We start from the raw sequence: 23,129 nt of genomic DNA on the forward strand, positions 1-23,129 counted from the left end.
TCATCTGCAAACTTTGTCAGCCATAACCCTCCTGTGTTTGCTTGTACTTCAGAAAAGTAGATGCCGAACAAGAGTGGACCCAGGACTGAGCCCTGTGGGACACCACTTGTGACAGGCTTTGAGTCTGACATGGCTCCAGCAACTCTGACCCTGTGGGTTCTGTCACTTAGCCAGTTTGCAACCCATCTTGTGATGTATGGGTTTACATTCAAGCTGATGAGTTTTTCGATGATACCTGAGTGGGGTATTGTGTCGAAGGCCTTTGCCAGGTCGAGGTAGGCTGTATGGACTGCCTTTCCCTCATCAATGGCCTTGGTGACTGTCTCGAAAAAGTCAACCAAGTTTAAGAGGCAGGATCTGCCTTTGACAAAGCCAAACTGGGTTGGATCCAAAGTCTGCAAGTTCCCTATGTCTTTATTTATGAGTTCCATTATGATCCTCTCCATGGCTTTGCAGATAAGGCTTGTCAAGCTAATGGGGCGGTAATTTCCAGGGTCTGTGGAGGCACCGCCCTTATGAAGTGGGACCACAGTCGCCGTGCGCCACTCCTTGGCTACGTATCCTGAGGTGAGGCTAAGATTAAACAGCTGTCCTAACTGTGGGTTTAATTCCTCGTTGAGTTCATGAAGCACACAGCCGGGGACACCATCCGGTCCCATGGATGCTGTGTTTTTGCCTTAGTGAGGGCAGTTCACACCTGGGCGTTGGAGATGTTTGGGGGCTACAAGCCTCTGGAATAGATATCTCTCCTTTTGGGGGGGGAGAAGTTTGCACTGAACCTGTCAGCCAGTATGTTAGCAATGTGTGTAGGTTCAGTAATTTTCACATCATTTTGAACTAATTCTGAGCATATCTGGGAGTTTCCTCCTAGGTTTCTAACATAGCTAAAGAAGGCCTTATGATTGTCTTTAGAGTCCTTGGCGATTTTTCTCTCAAAATTTGCCTTGGATGATTTTATGAGAGCTCTTAGTTTTTACTTATAATGATCAAAGGTGTCTTACCTTTCAAGGATTTTGCTCTATCTTGTAGTAGCTTCCTCCTTTTGTTGTAGAGCTTGTTTATGGCTGGGGTCCACCAGACTGGACGCTTGCCTTTGGTACAGAGAGTCTTAGTTTTGTTTGGGATTGCCTGATCCATGCAGTCCTGTAGGTGCTGGTAGAAGGCATTTGTAAGTGATTCAGCGGTTTGAGTAATGTTTACCACTGGCTCAGGGGCCTTAAAGGAGACCACACTAGTTTTTAGAAGTGTGAAATCGGCTTTTGAGAAGTTTTTCACTGTGGTCTTTTTTGTTTCAGGTGGGGCGGGATGAGGACCTCCAGCGAGATTAGTTTATGATCTGATCTCACCAGTGAGGGGTATACTTCGGTGTTGAACATTTTGATCCCATGTTCGTGATGATGAGATCAAGTATGTTTTCTCCTCTTGTGGGGATGGTGACTAGTTGTTCCATGGCATTTGAGTTTATGAACTCCAGGAATCTTTGGGTTAGAGTGTTCGGGCTTGAGTAGTGTTCCCAGTCTATATTAGGGTAGTTGAAGTCACCTAGTATGATGGTGTTTGGAGATACATTTATCCCTCCAATGTTTTCAGGAAGGCCATGTGAGGTTCCTGAGTTTGAGAGGGTGGCCTGTAACATGCTACAAATTGCAGAGCAGTCTTGCCTATGGTTAATTGCACCTGGATGGTCTCCGATGCATCGTGCGTTGCCACCAACCTTGAGGTGTGGGTGTCCTTTATGAATATGGACACCCCTCCTTTCTTGGTGTTGTCCGGATTTTGGGGCGGAACGCATGATATGAGGTGAAACCTGTTAGTGCTGGGGTGCTCTCAGGAGCCTTGAACCAGGTTTCTGTCACAGCACAGACATCGATGTTCTCCATATTGAGAAGGGCCTCGAAAAGTGCATCTTGAGATTGAGACTTCTGGCATTGAGCAGCATTACCCTTAGTTTTTTTCCTTTTGGTGTTCTAGGGTGGTAGGTTTAGAATTTGAGCCTTGCCTAAAAAGGCACTATGGGGTGGCAAGAGCCTTTGCCAATATCCGGAAGCCCAGGGTGACAGGTGCAAGCCGTCCCTTGCGAAGCAGCGTGGCTTGTCCAGCATGTCATCCCAGGCAGACAGACATTGGATCCCCTTTGAATGACACCAGAATTTAAGCCAATTATTAAAGCTGATCATCTTATCACTGTATTGTGGCATCATTCTAGGTGAAGGTAGGATACTGCTCAAGGTCAGGGTCATACCTGCCTGGGCTACATAATCAGAGAGCTCCTCGATGTCCCTTTTCATGTAGTCCAAGGAGGTACGTCTCAGGTCGTTGACACCAGCGTGGACAATGACTGAGTCGTACTTGTACCTGCTGTTGAGAGACCTGAGTGCTTGCGTTATGTGGCGGATTCTAGCGCCCGACAGGCAGCTTACTGTGACCTTCTCCTTACTCAGTCTGGTGAGCGGACGTCAGTGTGTCTGACTATGGAATCACCAATGACAAGTGTGTCTGGCATTTTGTTTGGCCTTAAGGGCTGTGACTGTTTGACACTCTGACTGTGTGGTCTATGTGTTGCATGTGTTGGGTCGTGAGGTGGTAGTTGTTTGGGTGTCTGCTTTGGTGGCCTCTGCTGTTTTGGTAAATTTTTGATCAGAGCCTCCGAGTATGTCTTTGTGTGAGTATGTGTATGATTTGAAGTTGTGATGGTACCATGTGTGACTGGGTATGTATTGTGTGTGGTTACCTTCTCCTCCTGTCTGGTCTTGCCAGTCCTATGTTGAGAGAGCTCAGCCTCCAGTTTGGCCGTATAGTTGCATCTCTCGCATGTATTTGTGTTTTGTGGGAGAAGGAGAGGATTGTCTGTGTACATGAGGCAATTGTAACATTGCCTCAATATTCCCAGGTTCACCAGTTGAGCTGGAGAGGACACTAGCAACTGATCCCTCGACATACTAGAAGTAGTAGATAAAGAGACTTTCAAAGGACTCCGGGGAAGTGGGTTTTAGGCTGGTGGGGTACTATCTATAATAAGAGTGCTTTATCAAGGTGCAAGTACTGTAGGAGTAAGTGCTAGGCTTTACAGATAGAGAATAGTCTACTTGGGAATCAAGTAGAGATGAACTTTTCAGTTATAGGATATGCTGGTTAGATCAGCAGTACAGCTCGAGGAAGGTAGTTCTAAGGGAAAATTTGAAGAGTGGAATTTAGATGGCCCGAATAGTTTAACCTTGTTTAACCGCTGCTCTTGTGTGCAACAGTGGCAACTCAGCTAACGCCGCTTAGCGTGTTTTATAGCAGGGGCTGAAGGGAGCTAGGAATTGGCCCAAAACGACCAATGGACTACTAGTTTCTGGCTGAAACTTCACCAAATCGGACAAAAGGCCGCTCAGTGCTTCCCACTCCCACTGGTAAGCAAAGAAACTTCCCTCCTTCCTAATAAGGCAATGGATCAGTAACAGGAACTAAAAACAAAGCCCAGGGATCAGCAACTCTGAAACTGGACTACTCTAGTTCAGTAAGGCGGAAAACAAGAGATTTTTTGTTTTATTACAGAGATAAGGAAAAAACAGACAGTAAATGCTATAAATGCTGTAAATCGGCTAGCACTTTAGTGTGTAGCCTACAGAAACAATTTGCAACAATTAGTAACTTAAAGTGCAATAAACAGTGTAAAATGCAGAAATCACTTAAAGTAGCAGTAAAACAGGCGAAATGCAGTCGCTAGCTTAATAACAGTGGGAAAGCCACAAAAATACTTATATCTGGTAGAAAGTCACTCTTTTAGCTCTCTGCTGCTTGGATCACTCTGCAGGCCACCACGAGGATCTGTGCTGAGTTGGTACAAGCTGGAAAACGCGTGTTTAGCGTGTTTTATAGCAAGGGCTGAAAGGAGCTAGGAATTGGCCCAAAACGACCAATGGACTACTAGTTTCTGGCTGAAACTTCACCAATTCGGACAAAAGGCTGCTCAGTGCTTCCCACTCCCACTGGTAAGCAAAGAAACTTCCCTCCTTCCTAATAAGGCAATGGATCAGTAACAGGAACTAAAAACAAAGCCCAGGGATCAGCAACTCTGAAACTGGACTACTCTAGTTCAGTAAGGTGGGAAAACAAGAGATTTTTTTTTTTTTTTTTTTACAGAGACAAGGAAAAAAACAGACAGTAAATGCTATAAATGCTTTTAAGCGGCTAGCACACTTGAGTGTGTTAGCCTACAGGTAAAATTAAGCAACAAATAACTTTTTAAGAGTGCAAAACAGTTAATCAACACAAAAACAGTTTAAATAGAATGCAGAGCTGTATAAACAGGCTAAGATGCAGTCGCTAAGCAGTAAATATTCAAAAGCCAGAAAAAAATACTTAAATCAGTTATAGCAAATACAGTTATAACAAATGCTCTGAAATATACTGTATATTTCCAATATGTTTGAGAAGGACAGTCAGAACACAAGAAGGTTCAGGCGAAAAAGAAAAAAAAGTTTTGTTTTACTTTTTGAAAAGGGAAAAAGGAGGAGGAACAGAAGGCCTTATCAAATGTTCTCTCTGTATTAAGAAGAATGAGCTAATGACACTAGACTGGGAGGTGTGTCACAGTAGGGGCGGGCAACTGCAAAGCCACCAAGTATAAGAGCAAGACACCAACAGGGAGGGAGGGTGGGACAAAATAGCCTAAGACAGCAAAGCACTACAGAGTCAAATGAAAGTTTTTAAACAGATAAGGATTTGTGAAGATTCTGAATAGACAAAGTGCTTTATATATATTAAATTATAAAAACAGTAATCTGTAAAAATAATCAAAAGATACTTATATTTTGTAGCTCAGTTGCGGTCAAACAACTTCTCCAGCCTGCACTGTGTGCAAAGACAGAGACCTACCAAAGTTAGGGCAAGACCAGAACAACAACTTTTTTTACAAGAACACAAAAGAACCAGCCCCCACTAGCCAAGAGATAATTACACAGAGTAAATGTTTCAGTTTATACAATAGCCTAAGACAGCAAAGCACTACAGAGTCAAATGAAAGTTTTTAAACAGATAAGGATTTGTGAAGATTCTGAATAGACAAAGTGCTTTATATATATTAAATTATAAAAACAGTAATCTGTAAAAATAATCAAAAGATACTTATATTTTGTAGCTCAGTTGCGGTCAAACAACTTCTCCAGCCTGCACTGTGTGCAAAGACAGAGACCTACCAAAGTTAGGGCAAGACCAGAACAACAACTTTTTTTACAAGAACACAAAAGAACCAGCCCCACTAGCCAAGAGATAATTACACAGAGTAAATGTTTCAGTTTATACAATAGCCTAAGACAGCAAAGCACTACAGAGTCAAATGAAAGTTTTTAAACAGATAAGGATTTGTGAAGATTCTGAATAGACAAAGTGCTTTATATATATTAAATTATAAAAACAGTAATCTGTAAAAATAATCAAAAGATACTTATATTTTGTAGCTCAGTTGCGGTCAAACAACTTCTCCAGCCTGCACTGTGTGCAAAGACAGAGACCTACCAAAGTTAGGGCAAGACCAGAACAACAACTTTTTTTACAAGAACACAAAAGAACCAGCCCCCACTAGCCAAGAGATAATTACACAGAGTAAATGTTTCAGTTTATACAATAGCCTAAGACAGCAAAGCACTACAGAGTCAAATGAAAGTTTTTAAACAGATAAGGATTTGTGAAGATTCTGAATAGACAAAGTGCTTTATATATATTAAATTATAAAAACAGTAATCTGTAAAAATAATCAAAAGATACTTATATTTTGTAGCTCAGTTGCGGTCAAACAACTTCTCCAGCCTGCACTGTGTGCAAAGACAGAGACCTACCAAAGTTAGGGCAAGACCAGAACAACAACTTTTTTTACAAGAACACAAAAGAACCAGCCCCCACTAGCCAAGAGATAATTACACAGAGTAAATGTTTCAGTTTATACAATAGCCTAAGACAGCAAAGCACTACAGAGTCAAATGAAAGTTTTTAAACAGATAAGGATTTGTGAAGATTCTGAATAGACAAAGTGCTTTATATATATTAAATTATAAAAACAGTAATCTGTAAAAATAATCAAAAGATACTTATATTTTGTAGCTCAGTTGCGGTCAAACAACTTCTCCAGCCTGCACTGTGTGCAAAGACAGAGACCTACCAAAGTTAGGGCAAGACCAGAACAACAACTTTTTTTACAAGAACACAAAAGAACCAGCCCCCACTAGCCAAGAGATAATTACACAGAGTAAATGTTTCAGTTTATACAATAGCCTAAGACAGCAAAGCACTACAGAGTCAAATGAAAGTTTTTAAACAGATAAGGATTTGTGAAGATTCTGAATAGACAAAGTGCTTTATATATATTAAATTATAAAAACAGTAATCTGTAAAAATAATCAAAAGATACTTATATTTTGTAGCTCAGTTGCGGTCAAACAACTTCTCCAGCCTGCACTGTGTGCAAAGACAGAGACCTACCAAAGTTAGGGCAAGACCAGAACAACAACTTTTTTTACAAGAACACAAAAGAACCAGCCCCCACTAGCCAAGAGATAATTACACAGAGTAAATGTTTCAGTTTATACAATAGCCTAAGACAGCAAAGCACTACAGAGTCAAATGAAAGTTTTTAAACAGATAAGGATTTGTGAAGATTCTGAATAGACAAAGTGCTTTATATATATTAAATTATAAAAACAGTAATCTGTAAAAATAATCAAAAGATACTTATATTTTGTAGCTCAGTTGCGGTCAAACAACTTCTCCAGCCTGCACTGTGTGCAAAGACAGAGACCTACCAAAGTTAGGGCAAGACCAGAACAACAACTTTTTTTACAAGAACACAAAAGAACCAGCCCCCACTAGCCAAGAGATAATTACACAGAGTAAATGTTTCAGTTTATACAATAGCCTAAGACAGCAAAGCACTACAGAGTCAAATGAAAGTTTTTAAACAGATAAGGATTTGTGAAGATTCTGAATAGACAAAGTGCTTTATATATATTAAATTATAAAAACAGTAATCTGTAAAAATAATCAAAAGATACTTATATTTTGTAGCTCAGTTGCGGTCAAACAACTTCTCCAGCCTGCACTGTGTGCAAAGACAGAGACCTACCAAAGTTAGGGCAAGACCAGAACAACAACTTTTTTTACAAGAACACAAAAGAACCAGCCCCCACTAGCCAAGAGATAATTACACAGAGTAAATGTTTCAGTTTATACAATAGCCTAAGACAGCAAAGCACTACAGAGTCAAATGAAAGTTTTTAAACAGATAAGGATTTGTGAAGATTCTGAATAGACAAAGTGCTTTATATATATTAAATTATAAAAACAGTAATCTGTAAAAATAATCAAAAGATACTTATATTTTGTAGCTCAGTTGCGGTCAAACAACTTCTCCAGCCTGCACTGTGTGCAAAGACAGAGACCTACCAAAGTTAGGGCAAGACCAGAACAACAACTTTTTTTACAAGAACACAAAAGAACCAGCCCCCACTAGCCAAGAGATAATTACACAGAGTAAATGTTTCAGTTTATACAATAGCCTAAGACAGCAAAGCACTACAGAGTCAAATGAAAGTTTTTAAACAGATAAGGATTTGTGAAGATTCTGAATAGACAAAGTGCTTTATATATATTAAATTATAAAAACAGTAATCTGTAAAAATAATCAAAAGATACTTATATTTTGTAGCTCAGTTGCGGTCAAACAACTTCTCCAGCCTGCACTGTGTGCAAAGACAGAGACCTACCAAAGTTAGGGCAAGACCAGAACAACAACTTTTTTTACAAGAACACAAAAGAACCAGACCCACTAGCCAAGAGATAATTACACAGAGTAAATGTTTCAGTTTATACAATAGCCTAAGACAGCAAAGCACTACAGAGTCAAATGAAAGTTTTTAAACAGATAAGGATTTGTGAAGATTCTGAATAGACAAAGTGCTTTATATATATTAAATTATAAAAACAGTAATCTGTAAAAATAATCAAAAGATACTTATATTTTGTAGCTCAGTTGCGGTCAAACAACTTCTCCAGCCTGCACTGTGTGCAAAGACAGAGACCTACCAAAGTTAGGGCAAGACCAGAACAACAACTTTTTTTACAAGAACACAAAAGAACCAGCCCCCACTAGCCAAGAGATAATTACACAGAGTAAATGTTTCAGTTTATACAATAGCCTAAGACAGCAAAGCACTACAGAGTCAAATGAAAGTTTTTAAACAGATAAGGATTTGTGAAGATTCTGAATAGACAAAGTGCTTTATATATATTAAATTATAAAAACAGTAATCTGTAAAAATAATCAAAAGATACTTATATTTTGTAGCTCAGTTGCGGTCAAACAACTTCTCCAGCCTGCACTGTGTGCAAAGACAGAGACCTACCAAAGTTAGGGCAAGACCAGAACAACAACTTTTTTTACAAGAACACAAAAGAACCAGCCCCCACTAGCCAAGAGATAATTACACAGAGTAAATGTTTCAGTTTATACAATAGCCTAAGACAGCAAAGCACTACAGAGTCAAATGAAAGTTTTTAAACAGATAAGGATTTGTGAAGATTCTGAATAGACAAAGTGCTTTATATATATTAAATTATAAAAACAGTAATCTGTAAAAATAATCAAAAGATACTTATATTTTGTAGCTCAGTTGCGGTCAAACAACTTCTCCAGCCTGCACTGTGTGCAAATACAGAGACCTACCAAAGTTAGGGCAAGACCAGAACAACAACTTTTTTTACAAGAACACAAAAGAACCAGCCCCACTAGCCAAGAGATAATTACACAGAGTAAATGTTTCAGTTTATACAATAGCCTAAGACAGCAAAGCACTACAGAGTCAAATGAAAGTTTTTAAACAGATAAGGATTTGTGAAGATTCTGAATAGACAAAGTGCTTTATATATATTAAATTATAAAAACAGTAATCTGTAAAAATAATCAAAAGATACTTATATTTTGTAGCTCAGTTGCGGTCAAACAACTTCTCCAGCCTGCACTGTGTGCAAAGACAGAGACCTACCAAAGTTAGGGCAAGACCAGAACAACAACTTTTTTTACAAGAACACAAAAGAACCAGCCCCCACTAGCCAAGAGATAATTACACAGAGTAAATGTTTCAGTTTATACAATAGCCTAAGACAGCAAAGCACTACAGAGTCAAATGAAAGTTTTTAAACAGATAAGGATTTGTGAAGATTCTGAATAGACAAAGTGCTTTATATATATTAAATTATAAAAACAGTAATCTGTAAAAATAATCAAAAGATACTTATATTTTGTAGCTCAGTTGCGGTCAAACAACTTCTCCAGCCTGCACTGTGTGCAAAGACAGAGACCTACCAAAGTTAGGGCAAGACCAGAACAACAACTTTTTTTACAAGAACACAAAAGAACCAGCCCCCACTAGCCAAGAGATAATTACACAGAGTAAATGTTTCAGTTTATACAATAGCCTAAGACAGCAAAGCACTACAGAGTCAAATGAAAGTTTTTAAACAGATAAGGATTTGTGAAGATTCTGAATAGACAAAGTGCTTTATATATATTAAATTATAAAAACAGTAATCTGTAAAAATAATCAAAAGATACTTATATTTTGTAGCTCAGTTGCGGTCAAACAACTTCTCCAGCCTGCACTGTGTGCAAAGACAGAGACCTACCAAAGTTAGGGCAAGACCAGAACAACAACTTTTTTTACAAGAACACAAAAGAACCAGCCCCCACTAGCCAAGAGATAATTACACAGAGTAAATGTTTCAGTTTATACAATAGCCTAAGACAGCAAAGCACTACAGAGTCAAATGAAAGTTTTTAAACAGATAAGGATTTGTGAAGATTCTGAATAGACAAAGTGCTTTATATATATTAAATTATAAAAACAGTAATCTGTAAAAATAATCAAAAGATACTTATATTTTGTAGCTCAGTTGCGGTCAAACAACTTCTCCAGCCTGCACTGTGTGCAAAGACAGAGACCTACCAAAGTTAGGGCAAGACCAGAACAACAACTTTTTTTACAAGAACACAAAAGAACCAGCCCCCACTAGCCAAGAGATAATTACACAGAGTAAATGTTTCAGTTTATACAATAGCCTAAGACAGCAAAGCACTACAGAGTCAAATGAAAGTTTTTAAACAGATAAGGATTTGTGAAGATTCTGAATAGACAAAGTGCTTTATATATATTAAATTATAAAAACAGTAATCTGTAAAAATAATCAAAAGATACTTATATTTTGTAGCTCAGTTGCGGTCAAACAACTTCTCCAGCCTGCACTGTGTGCAAAGACAGAGACCTACCAAAGTTAGGGCAAGACCAGAACAACAACTTTTTTTACAAGAACACAAAAGAACCAGCCCCCACTAGCCAAGAGATAATTACACAGAGTAAATGTTTCAGTTTATACAATAGCCTAAGACAGCAAAGCACTACAGAGTCAAATGAAAGTTTTTAAACAGATAAGGATTTGTGAAGATTCTGAATAGACAAAGTGCTTTATATATATTAAATTATAAAAACAGTAATCTGTAAAAATAATCAAAAGATACTTATATTTTGTAGCTCAGTTGCGGTCAAACAACTTCTCCAGCCTGCACTGTGTGCAAAGACAGAGACCTACCAAAGTTAGGGCAAGACCAGAACAACAACTTTTTTTACAAGAACACAAAAGAACCAGCCCCCACTAGCCAAGAGATAATTACACAGAGTAAATGTTTCAGTTTATACAATAGCCTAAGACAGCAAAGCACTACAGAGTCAAATGAAAGTTTTTAAACAGATAAGGATTTGTGAAGATTCTGAATAGACAAAGTGCTTTATATATATTAAATTATAAAAACAGTAATCTGTAAAAATAATCAAAAGATACTTATATTTTGTAGCTCAGTTGCGGTCAAACAACTTCTCCAGCCTGCACTGTGTGCAAAGACAGAGACCTACCAAAGTTAGGGCAAGACCAGAACAACAACTTTTTTTACAAGAACACAAAAGAACCAGCCCCCACTAGCCAAGAGATAATTACACAGAGTAAATGTTTCAGTTTATACAATAGCCTAAGACAGCAAAGCACTACAGAGTCAAATGAAAGTTTTTAAACAGATAAGGATTTGTGAAGATTCTGAATAGACAAAGTGCTTTATATATATTAAATTATAAAAACAGTAATCTGTAAAAATAATCAAAAGATACTTATATTTTGTAGCTCAGTTGCGGTCAAACAACTTCTCCAGCCTGCACTGTGTGCAAAGACAGAGACCTACCAAAGTTAGGGCAAGACCAGAACAACAACTTGTTTTACAAGAACACAAAAGAACCAGCCCCCACTAGCCAAGAGATAATTACACAGAGTAAATGTTTCAGTTTATACAATAGCCTAAGACAGCAAAGCACTACAGAGTCAAATGAAAGTTTTTAAACAGATAAGGATTTGTGAAGATTCTGAATAGACAAAGTGCTTTATATATATTAAATTATAAAAACAGTAATCTGTAAAAATAATCAAAAGATACTTATATTTTGTAGCTCAGTTGCGGTCAAACAACTTCTCCAGCCTGCACTGTGTGCAAAGACAGAGACCTACCAAAGTTAGGGCAAGACCAGAACAACAACTTTTTTTACAAGAACACAAAAGAACCAGCCCCCACTAGCCAAGAGATAATTACACAGAGTAAATGTTTCAGTTTATACAATAGCCTAAGACAGCAAAGCACTACAGAGTCAAATGAAAGTTTTTAAACAGATAAGGATTTGTGAAGATTCTGAATAGACAAAGTGCTTTATATATATTAAATTATAAAAACAGTAATCTGTAAAAATAATCAAAAGATACTTATATTTTGTAGCTCAGTTGCGGTCAAACAACTTCTCCAGCCTGCACTGTGTGCAAAGACAGAGACCTACCAAAGTTAGGGCAAGACCAGAACAACAACTTTTTTTACAAGAACACAAAAGAACCAGCCCCCACTAGCCAAGAGATAATTACACAGAGTAAATGTTTCAGTTTATACAATAGCCTAAGACAGCAAAGCACTACAGAGTCAAATGAAAGTTTTTAAACAGATAAGGATTTGTGAAGATTCTGAATAGACAAAGTGCTTTATATATATTAAATTATAAAAACAGTAATCTGTAAAAATAATCAAAAGATACTTATATTTTGTAGCTCAGTTGCGGTCAAACAACTTCTCCAGCCTGCACTGTGTGCAAAGACAGAGACCTACCAAAGTTAGGGCAAGACCAGAACAACAACTTTTTTTACAAGAACACAAAAGAACCAGCCCCCACTAGCCAAGAGATAATTACACAGAGTAAATGTTTCAGTTTATACAATAGCCTAAGACAGCAAAGCACTACAGAGTCAAATGAAAGTTTTTAAACAGATAAGGATTTGTGAAGATTCTGAATAGACAAAGTGCTTTATATATATTAAATTATAAAAACAGTAATCTGTAAAAATAATCAAAAGATACTTATATTTTGTAGCTCAGTTGCGGTCAAACAACTTCTCCAGCCTGCACTGTGTGCAAAGACAGAGACCTACCAAAGTTAGGGCAAGACCAGAACAACAACTTTTTTTACAAGAACACAAAAGAACCAGCCCCCACTAGCCAAGAGATAATTACACAGAGTAAATGTTTCAGTTTATACAATAGCCTAAGACAGCAAAGCACTACAGAGTCAAATGAAAGTTTTTAAACAGATAAGGATTTGTGAAGATTCTGAATAGACAAAGTGCTTTATATATATTAAATTATAAAAACAGTAATCTGTAAAAATAATCAAAAGATACTTATATTTTGTAGCTCAGTTGCGGTCAAACAACTTCTCCAGCCTGCACTGTGTGCAAAGACAGAGACCTACCAAAGTTAGGGCAAGACCAGAACAACAACTTTTTTTACAAGAACACAAAAGAACCAGCCCCACTAGCCAAGAGATAATTACACAGAGTAAATGTTTCAGTTTATACAATAGCCTAAGACAGCAAAGCACTACAGAGTCAAATGAAAGTTTTTAAACAGATAAGGATTTGTGAAGATTCTGAATAGACAAAGTGCTTTATATATATTAAATTATAAAAACAGTAATCTGTAAAAATAATCAAAAGATACTTATATTTTGTAGCTCAGTTGCGGTCAAACAACTTCTCCAGCCTGCACTGTGTGCAAAGACAGAGACCTACCAAAGTTAGGGCAAGACCAGAACAACAACTTTTTTTACAAGAACACAAAAGAACCAGCCCCCACTAGCCAAGAGATAATTACACAGAGTAAATGTTTCAGTTTATACAATAGCCTAAGACAGCAAAGCACTACAGAGTCAAATGAAAGTTTTTAAACAGATAAGGATTTGTGAAGATTCTGAATAGACAAAGTGCTTTATATATATTAAATTATAAAAACAGTAATCTGTAAAAATAATCAAAAGATACTTATATTTTGTAGCTCAGTTGCGGTCAAACAACTTCTCCAGCCTGCACTGTGTGCAAAGACAGAGACCTACCAAAGTTAGGGCAAGACCAGAACAACAACTTTTTTTACAAGAACACAAAAGAACCAGCCCCCACTAGCCAAGAGATAATTACACAGAGTAAATGTTTCAGTTTATACAATAGCCTAAGACAGCAAAGCACTACAGAGTCAAATGAAAGTTTTTAAACAGATAAGGATTTGTGAAGATTCTGAATAGACAAAGTGCTTTATATATATTAAATTATAAAAACAGTAATCTGTAAAAATAATCAAAAGATACTTATATTTTGTAGCTCAGTTGCGGTCAAACAACTTCTCCAGCCTGCACTGTGTGCAAAGACAGAGACCTACCAAAGTTAGGGCAAGACCAGAACAACAACTTTTTTTACAAGAACACAAAAGAACCAGCCCCCACTAGCCAAGAGATAATTACACAGAGTAAATGTTTCAGTTTATACAATAGCCTAAGACAGCAAAGCACTACAGAGTCAAATGAAAGTTTTTAAACAGATAAGGATTTGTGAAGATTCTGAATAGACAAAGTGCTTTATATATATTAAATTATAAAAACAGTAATCTGTAAAAATAATCAAAAGATACTTATATTTTGTAGCTCAGTTGCGGTCAAACAACTTCTCCAGCCTGCACTGTGTGCAAAGACAGAGACCTACCAAAGTTAGGGCAAGACCAGAACAACAACTTTTATTTTACAAGAACACAAAAGAACCAGCCCCACTAGCCAAGAGATAATTACACAGAGTAAATGTTTCAGTTTATACAATAGCCTAAGACAGCAAAGCACTACAGAGTCAAATGAAAGTTTTTAAACAGATAAGGATTTGTGAAGATTCTGAATAGACAAAGTGCTTTATATATATTAAATTATAAAAACAGTAATCTGTAAAAATAATCAAAAGATACTTATATTTTGTAGCTCAGTTGCGGTCAAACAACTTCTCCAGCCTGCACTGTGTGCAAATACAGAGACCCTACCAAAGTTAGGGCAAGACCAGAACAACAACGTTTTTTTTACAAGAACACAAAAGAACCAGGCCCACTAGCCAAGAGATAATTACACAGAGTAAATGTTTCAGTTTATACAATAGCCTAAGACAGCAAAGCACTACAGAGTCAAATGAAAGTTTTTAAACAGATAAGGATTTGTGAAGATTCTGAATAGACAAAGTGCTTTATATATATTAAATTATAAAAACAGTAATCTGTAAAAATAATCAAAAGATACTTATATTTTGTAGCTCAGTTGCGGTCAAACAACTTCTCCAGCCTGCACTGTGTGCAAAGACAGAGACCTACCAAAGTTAGGGCAAGACCAGAACAACAACTTTTATTTTACAAGAACACAAAAGAACCAGCCCCACTAGCCAAGAGATAATTACACAGAGTAAATGTTTCAGTTTATACAATAGCCTAAGACAGCAAAGCACTACAGAGTCAAATGAAAGTTTTTAAACAGATAAGGATTTGTGAAGATTCTGAATAGACAAAGTGCTTTATATATATTAAATTATAAAAACAGTAATCTGTAAAAATAATCAAAAGATACTTATATTTTGTAGCTCAGTTGCGGTCAAACAACTTCTCCAGCCTGCACTGTGTGCAAAGACAGAGACCTACCAAAGTTAGGGCAAGACCAGAACAACAACTTTTTTTACAAGAACACAAAAGAACCAGCCCCCACTAGCCAAGAGATAATTACACAGAGTAAATGTTTCAGTTTATACAATAGCCTAAGACAGCAAAGCACTACAGAGTCAAATGAAAGTTTTTAAACAGATAAGGATTTGTGAAGATTCTGAATAGACAAAGTGCTTTATATATATTAAATTATAAAAACAGTAATCTGTAAAAATAATCAAAAGATACTTATATTTTGTAGCTCAGTTGCGGTCAAACAACTTCTCCAGCCTGCACTGTGTGCAAAGACAGAGACCTACCAAAGTTAGGGCAAGACCAGAACAACAACTTTTTTTACAAGAACACAAAAGAACCAGCCCCCACTAGCCAAGAGATAATTACACAGAGTAAATGTTTCAGTTTATACAATAGCCTAAGACAGCAAAGCACTACAGAGTCAAATGAAAGTTTTTAAACAGATAAGGATTTGTGAAGATTCTGAATAGACAAAGTGCTTTATATATATTAAATTATAAAAACAGTAATCTGTAAAAATAATCAAAAGATACTTATATTTTGTAGCTCAGTTGCGGTCAAACAACTTCTCCAGCCTGCACTGTGTGCAAAGACAGAGACCTACCAAAGTTAGGGCAAGACCAGAACAACAACTTTTTTTACAAGAACACAAAAGAACCAGCCCCCACTAGCCAAGAGATAATTACACAGAGTAAATGTTTCAGTTTATACAATAGCCTAAGACAGCAAAGCACTACAGAGTCAAATGAAAGTTTTTAAACAGATAAGGATTTGTGAAGATTCTGAATAGACAAAGTGCTTTATATATATTAAATTATAAAAACAGTAATCTGTAAAAATAATCAAAAGATACTTATATTTTGTAGCTCAGTTGCGGTCAAACAACTTCTCCAGCCTGCACTGTGTGCAAAGACAGAGACCTACCAAAGTTAGGGCAAGACCAGAACAACAACTTTTTTTACAAGAACACAAAAGAACCAGCCCCCACTAGCCAAGAGATAATTACACAGAGTAAATGTTTCAGTTTATACAATAGCCTAAGACAGCAAAGCACTACAGAGTCAAATGAAAGTTTTTAAACAGATAAGGATTTGTGAAGATTCTGAATAGACAAAGTGCTTTATATATATTAAATTATAAAAACAGTAATCTGTAAAAATAATCAAAAGATACTTATATTTTGTAGCTCAGTTGCGGTCAAACAACTTCTCCAGCCTGCACTGTGTGCAAAGACAGAGACCTACCAAAGTTAGGGCAAGACCAGAACAACAACTTTTTTTACAAGAACACAAAAGAACCAGCCCCACTAGCCAAGAGATAATTACACAGAGTAAATGTTTCAGTTTATACAATAGCCTAAGACAGCAAAGCACTACAGAGTCAAATGAAAGTTTTTAAACAGATAAGGATTTGTGAAGATTCTGAATAGACAAAGTGCTTTATATATATTAAATTATAAAAACAGTAATCTGTAAAAATAATCAAAAGATACTTATATTTTGTAGCTCAGTTGCGGTCAAACAACTTCTCCAGCCTGCACTGTGTGCAAAGACAGAGACCTACCAAAGTTAGGGCAAGACCAGAACAACAACTTTTTTTACAAGAACACAAAAGAACCAGCCCCCACTAGCCAAGAGATAATTACACAGAGTAAATGTTTCAGTTTATACAATAGCCTAAGACAGCAAAGCACTACAGAGTCAAATGAAAGTTTTTAAACAGATAAGGATTTGTGAAGATTCTGAATAGACAAAGTGCTTTATATATATTAAATTATAAAAACAGTAATCTGTAAAAATAATCAAAAGATACTTATATTTTGTAGCTCAGTTGCGGTCAAACAACTTCTCCAGCCTGCACTGTGTGCAAAGACAGAGACCTACCAAAGTTAGGGCAAGACCAGAACAACAACTTTTTTTACAAGAACACAAAAGAACCAGCCCCCACTAGCCAAGAGATAATTACACAGAGTAAATGTTTCAGTTTATACAATAGCCTAAGACAGCAAAGCACTACAGAGTCAAATGAAAGTTTTTAAACAGATAAGGATTTGTGAAGATTCTGAATAGACAAAGTGCTTTATATATATTAAATTATAAAAACAGTAATCTGTAAAAATAATCAAAAGATACTTATATTTTGTAGCTCAGTTGCGGTCAAACAACTTCTCCAGCCTGCACTGTGTGCAAAGACAGAGACCTACCAAAGTTAGGGCAAGACCAGAACAACAACTTTTTTTACAAGAACACAAAAGAACCAGCCCCCACTAGCCAAGAGATAATTACACAGAGTAAATGTTTCAGTTTATACAATAGCCTAAGACAGCAAAGCACTACAGAGTCAAATGAAAGTTTTTAAACAGATAAGGATTTGTGAAGATTCTGAATAGACAAAGTGCTTTATATATATTAAATTATAAAAACAGTAATCTGTAAAAATAATCAAAAGATACTTATATTTTGTAGCTCAGTTGCGGTCAAACAACTTCTCCAGCCTGCACTGTGTGCAAAGACAGAGACCTACCAAAGTTAGGGCAAGACCAGAACAACAACTTTTTTTACAAGAACACAAAAGAACCAGCCCCACTAGCCAAGAGATAATTACACAGAGTAAATGTTTCAGTTTATACAATAGCCTAAGACAGCAAAGCACTACAGAGTCAAATGAAAGTTTTTAAACAGATAAGGATTTGTGAAGATTCTGAATAGACAAAGTGCTTTATATATATTAAATTATAAAAACAGTAATCTGTAAAAATAATCAAAAGATACTTATATTTTGTAGCTCAGTTGCGGTCAAACAACTTCTCCAGCCTGCACTGTGTGCAAAGACAGAGACCTACCAAAGTTAGGGCAAGACCAGAACAACAACTTTTTTTACAAGAACACAAAAGAACCAGCCCCACTAGCCAAGAGATAATTACACAGAGTAAATGTTTCAGTTTATACAATAGCCTAAGACAGCAAAGCACTACAGAGTCAAATGAAAGTTTTTAAACAGATAAGGATTTGTGAAGATTCTGAATAGACAAAGTGCTTTATATATATTAAATTATAAAAACAGTAATCTGTAAAAATAATCAAAAGATACTTATATTTTGTAGCTCAGTTGCGGTCAAACAACTTCTCCAGCCTGCACTGTGTGCAAAGACAGAGACCTACCAAAGTTAGGGCAAGACCAGAACAACAACTTTTTTTACAAGAACACAAAAGAACCAGCCCCCACTAGCCAAGAGATAATTACACAGAGTAAATGTTTCAGTTTATACAATAGCCTAAGACAGCAAAGCACTACAGAGTCAAATGAAAGTTTTTAAACAGATAAGGATTTGTGAAGATTCTGAATAGACAAAGTGCTTTATATATATTAAATTATAAAAACAGTAATCTGTAAAAATAATCAAAAGATACTTATATTTTGTAGCTCAGTTGCGGTCAAACAACTTCTCCAGCCTGCACTGTGTGCAAAGACAGAGACCTACCAAAGTTAGGGCAAGACCAGAACAACAACTTTTTTTACAAGAACACAAAAGAACCAGCCCCCACTAGCCAAGAGATAATTACACAGAGTAAATGTTTCAGTTTATACAATAGCCTAAGACAGCAAAGCACTACAGAGTCAAATGAAAGTTTTTAAACAGATAAGGATTTGTGAAGATTCTGAATAGACAAAGTGCTTTATATATATTAAATTATAAAAACAGTAATCTGTAAAAATAATCAAAAGATACTTATATTTTGTAGCTCAGTTGCGGTCAAACAACTTCTCCAGCCTGCACTGTGTGCAAAGACAGAGACCTACCAAAGTTAGGGCAAGACCAGAACAACAACTTTTTTTACAAGAACACAAAAGAACCAGCCCCCACTAGCCAAGAGATAATTACACAGAGTAAATGTTTCAGTTTATACAATAGCCTAAGACAGCAAAGCACTACAGAGTCAAATGAAAGTTTTTAAACAGATAAGGATTTGTGAAGATTCTGAATAGACAAAGTGCTTTATATATATTAAATTATAAAAACAGTAATCTGTAAAAATAATCAAAAGATACTTATATTTTGTAGCTCAGTTGCGGTCAAACAACTTCTCCAGCCTGCACTGTGTGCAAAGACAGAGACCTACCAAAGTTAGGGCAAGACCAGAACAACAACTTTTTTTACAAGAACACAAAAGAACCAGCCCCCACTAGCCAAGAGATAATTACACAGAGTAAATGTTTCAGTTTATACAATAGCCTAAGACAGCAAAGCACTACAGAGTCAAATGAAAGTTTTTAAACAGATAAGGATTTGTGAAGATTCTGAATAGACAAAGTGCTTTATATATATTAAATTATAAAAACAGTAATCTGTAAAAATAATCAAAAGATACTTATATTTTGTAGCTCAGTTGCGGTCAAACAACTTCTCCAGCCTGCACTGTGTGCAAAGACAGAGACCTACCAAAGTTAGGGCAAGACCAGAACAACAACTTTTTTTACAAGAACACAAAAGAACCAGCCCCCACTAGCCAAGAGATAATTACACAGAGTAAATGTTTCAGTTTATACAATAGCCTAAGACAGCAAAGCACTACAGAGTCAAATGAAAGTTTTTAAACAGATAAGGATTTGTGAAGATTCTGAATAGACAAAGTGCTTTATATATATTAAATTATAAAAACAGTAATCTGTAAAAATAATCAAAAGATACTTATATTTTGTAGCTCAGTTGCGGTCAAACAACTTCTCCAGCCTGCACTGTGTGCAAATACAGAGACCTACCAAAGTTAGGGCAAGACCAGAACAACAACTTTTTTTACAAGAACACAAAAGAACCAGCCCCCACTAGCCAAGAGATAATTACACAGAGTAAATGTTTCAGTTTATACAATAGCCTAAGACAGCAAAGCACTACAGAGTCAAATGAAAGTTTTTAAACAGATAAGGATTTGTGAAGATTCTGAATAGACAAAGTGCTTTATATATATTAAATTATAAAAACAGTAATCTGTAAAAATAATCAAAAGATACTTATATTTTGTAGCTCAGTTGCGGTCAAACAACTTCTCCAGCCTGCACTGTGTGCAAAGACAGAGACCTACCAAAGTTAGGGCAAGACCAGAACAACAACTTTTTTTACAAGAACACAAAAGAACCAGCCCCCACTAGCCAAGAGATAATTACACAGAGTAAATGTTTCAGTTTATACAATAGCCTAAGACAGCAAAGCACTACAGAGTCAAATGAAAGTTTTTAAACAGATAAGGATTTGTGAAGATTCTGAATAGACAAAGTGCTTTATATATATTAAATTATAAAAACAGTAATCTGTAAAAATAATCAAAAGATACTTATATTTTGTAGCTCAGTTGCGGTCAAACAACTTCTCCAGCCTGCACTGTGTGCAAAGACAGAGACCTACCAAAGTTAGGGCAAGACCAGAACAACAACTTTTTTTACAAGAACACAAAAGAACCAGCCCCCACTAGCCAAGAGATAATTACACAGAGTAAATGTTTCAGTTTATACAATAGCCTAAGACAGCAAAGCACTACAGAGTCAAATGAAAGTTTTTAAACAGATAAGGATTTGTGAAGATTCTGAATAGACAAAGTGCTTTATATATATTAAATTATAAAAACAGTAATCTGTAAAAATAATCAAAAGATACTTATATTTTGTAGCTCAGTTGCGGTCAAACAACTTCTCCAGCCTGCACTGTGTGCAAAGACAGAGACCTACCAAAGTTAGGGCAAGACCAGAACAACAACTTTGTTTTACAAGAACACAAAAGAACCAGCCCCCACTAGCCAAGAGATAATTACACAGAGTAAATGTTTCAGTTTATACAATAGCCTAAGACAGCAAAGCACTACAGAGTCAAATGAAAGTTTTTAAACAGATAAGGATTTGTGAAGATTCTGAATAGACAAAGTGCTTTATATATATTAAATTATAAAAACAGTAATCTGTAAAAATAATCAAAAGATACTTATATTTTGTAGCTCAGTTGCGGTCAAACAACTTCTCCAGCCTGCACTGTGTGCAAAGACAGAGACCTACCAAAGTTAGGGCAAGACCAGAACAACAACTTTTTTTACAAGAACACAAAAGAACCAGCCCCCACTAGCCAAGAGATAATTACACAGAGTAAATGTTTCAGTTTATACAATAGCCTAAGACAGCAAAGCACTACAGAGTCAAATGAAAGTTTTTAAACAGATAAGGATTTGTGAAGATTCTGAATAGACAAAGTGCTTTATATATATTAAATTATAAAAACAGTAATCTGTAAAAATAATCAAAAGATACTTATATTTTGTAGCTCAGTTGCGGTCAAACAACTTCTCCAGCCTGCACTGTGTGCAAAGACAGAGACCTACCAAAGTTAGGGCAAGACCAGAACAACAACTTTTTTTACAAGAACACAAAAGAACCAGCCCCCACTAGCCAAGAGATAATTACACAGAGTAAATGTTTCAGTTTATACAATAGCCTAAGACAGCAAAGCACTACAGAGTCAAATGAAAGTTTTTAAACAGATAAGGATTTGTGAAGATTCTGAATAGACAAAGTGCTTTATATATATTAAATTATAAAAACAGTAATCTGTAAAAATAATCAAAAGATACTTATATTTTGTAGCTCAGTTGCGGTCAAACAACTTCTCCAGCCTGCACTGTGTGCAAAGACAGAGACCTACCAAAGTTAGGGCAAGACCAGAACAACAACTTTTTTTACAAGAACACAAAAGAACCAGCCCCACTAGCCAAGAGATAATTACACAGAGTAAATGTTTCAGTTTATACAATAGCCTAAGACAGCAAAGCACTACAGAGTCAAATGAAAGTTTTTAAACAGATAAGGATTTGTGAAGATTCTGAATAGACAAAGTGCTTTATATATATTAAATTATAAAAACAGTAATCTGTAAAAATAATCAAAAGATACTTATATTTTGTAGCTCAGTTGCGGTCAAACAACTTCTCCAGCCTGCACTGTGTGCAAAGACAGAGACCTACCAAAGTTAGGGCAAGACCAGAACAACAACTTTTTTTACAAGAACACAAAAGAACCAGCCCCCACTAGCCAAGAGATAATTACACAGAGTAAATGTTTCAGTTTATACAATAGCCTAAGACAGCAAAGCACTACAGAGTCAAATGAAAGTTTTTAAACAGATAAGGATTTGTGAAGATTCTGAATAGACAAAGTGCTTTATATATATTAAATTATAAAAACAGTAATCTGTAAAAATAATCAAAAGATACTTATATTTTGTAGCTCAGTTGCGGTCAAACAACTTCTCCAGCCTGCACTGTGTGCAAAGACAGAGACCTACCAAAGTTAGGGCAAGACCAGAACAACAACTTTTTTTACAAGAACACAAAAGAACCAGCCCCACTAGCCAAGAGATAATTACACAGAGTAAATGTTTCAGTTTATACAATAGCCTAAGACAGCAAAGCACTACAGAGTCAAATGAAAGTTTTTAAACAGATAAGGATTTGTGAAGATTCTGAATAGACAAAGTGCTTTATATATATTAAATTATAAAAACAGTAATCTGTAAAAATAATCAAAAGATACTTATATTTTGTAGCTCAGTTGCGGTCAAACAACTTCTCCAGCCTGCACTGTGTGCAAAGACAGAGACCTACCAAAGTTAGGGCAAGACCAGAACAACAACTTTTTTTACAAGAACACAAAAGAACCAGCCCCCACTAGCCAAGAGATAATTACACAGAGTAAATGTTTCAGTTTATACAATAGCCTAAGACAGCAAAGCACTACAGAGTCAAATGAAAGTTTTTAAACAGATAAGGATTTGTGAAGATTCTGAATAGACAAAGTGCTTTATATATATTAAATTATAAAAACAGTAATCTGTAAAAATAATCAAAAGATACTTATATTTTGTAGCTCAGTTGCGGTCAAACAACTTCTCCAGCCTGCACTGTGTGCAAAGACAGAGACCTACCAAAGTTAGGGCAAGACCAGAACAACAACG

This window comes from Protopterus annectens, chromosome 5.part0 (genome assembly GCF_019279795.1).
Source record: "Protopterus annectens isolate FY-2018-M chromosome 5.part0, PAN1.0, whole genome shotgun sequence".
Lineage (NCBI taxonomy): Eukaryota > Metazoa > Chordata > Ceratodontiformes > Protopteridae > Protopterus > Protopterus annectens.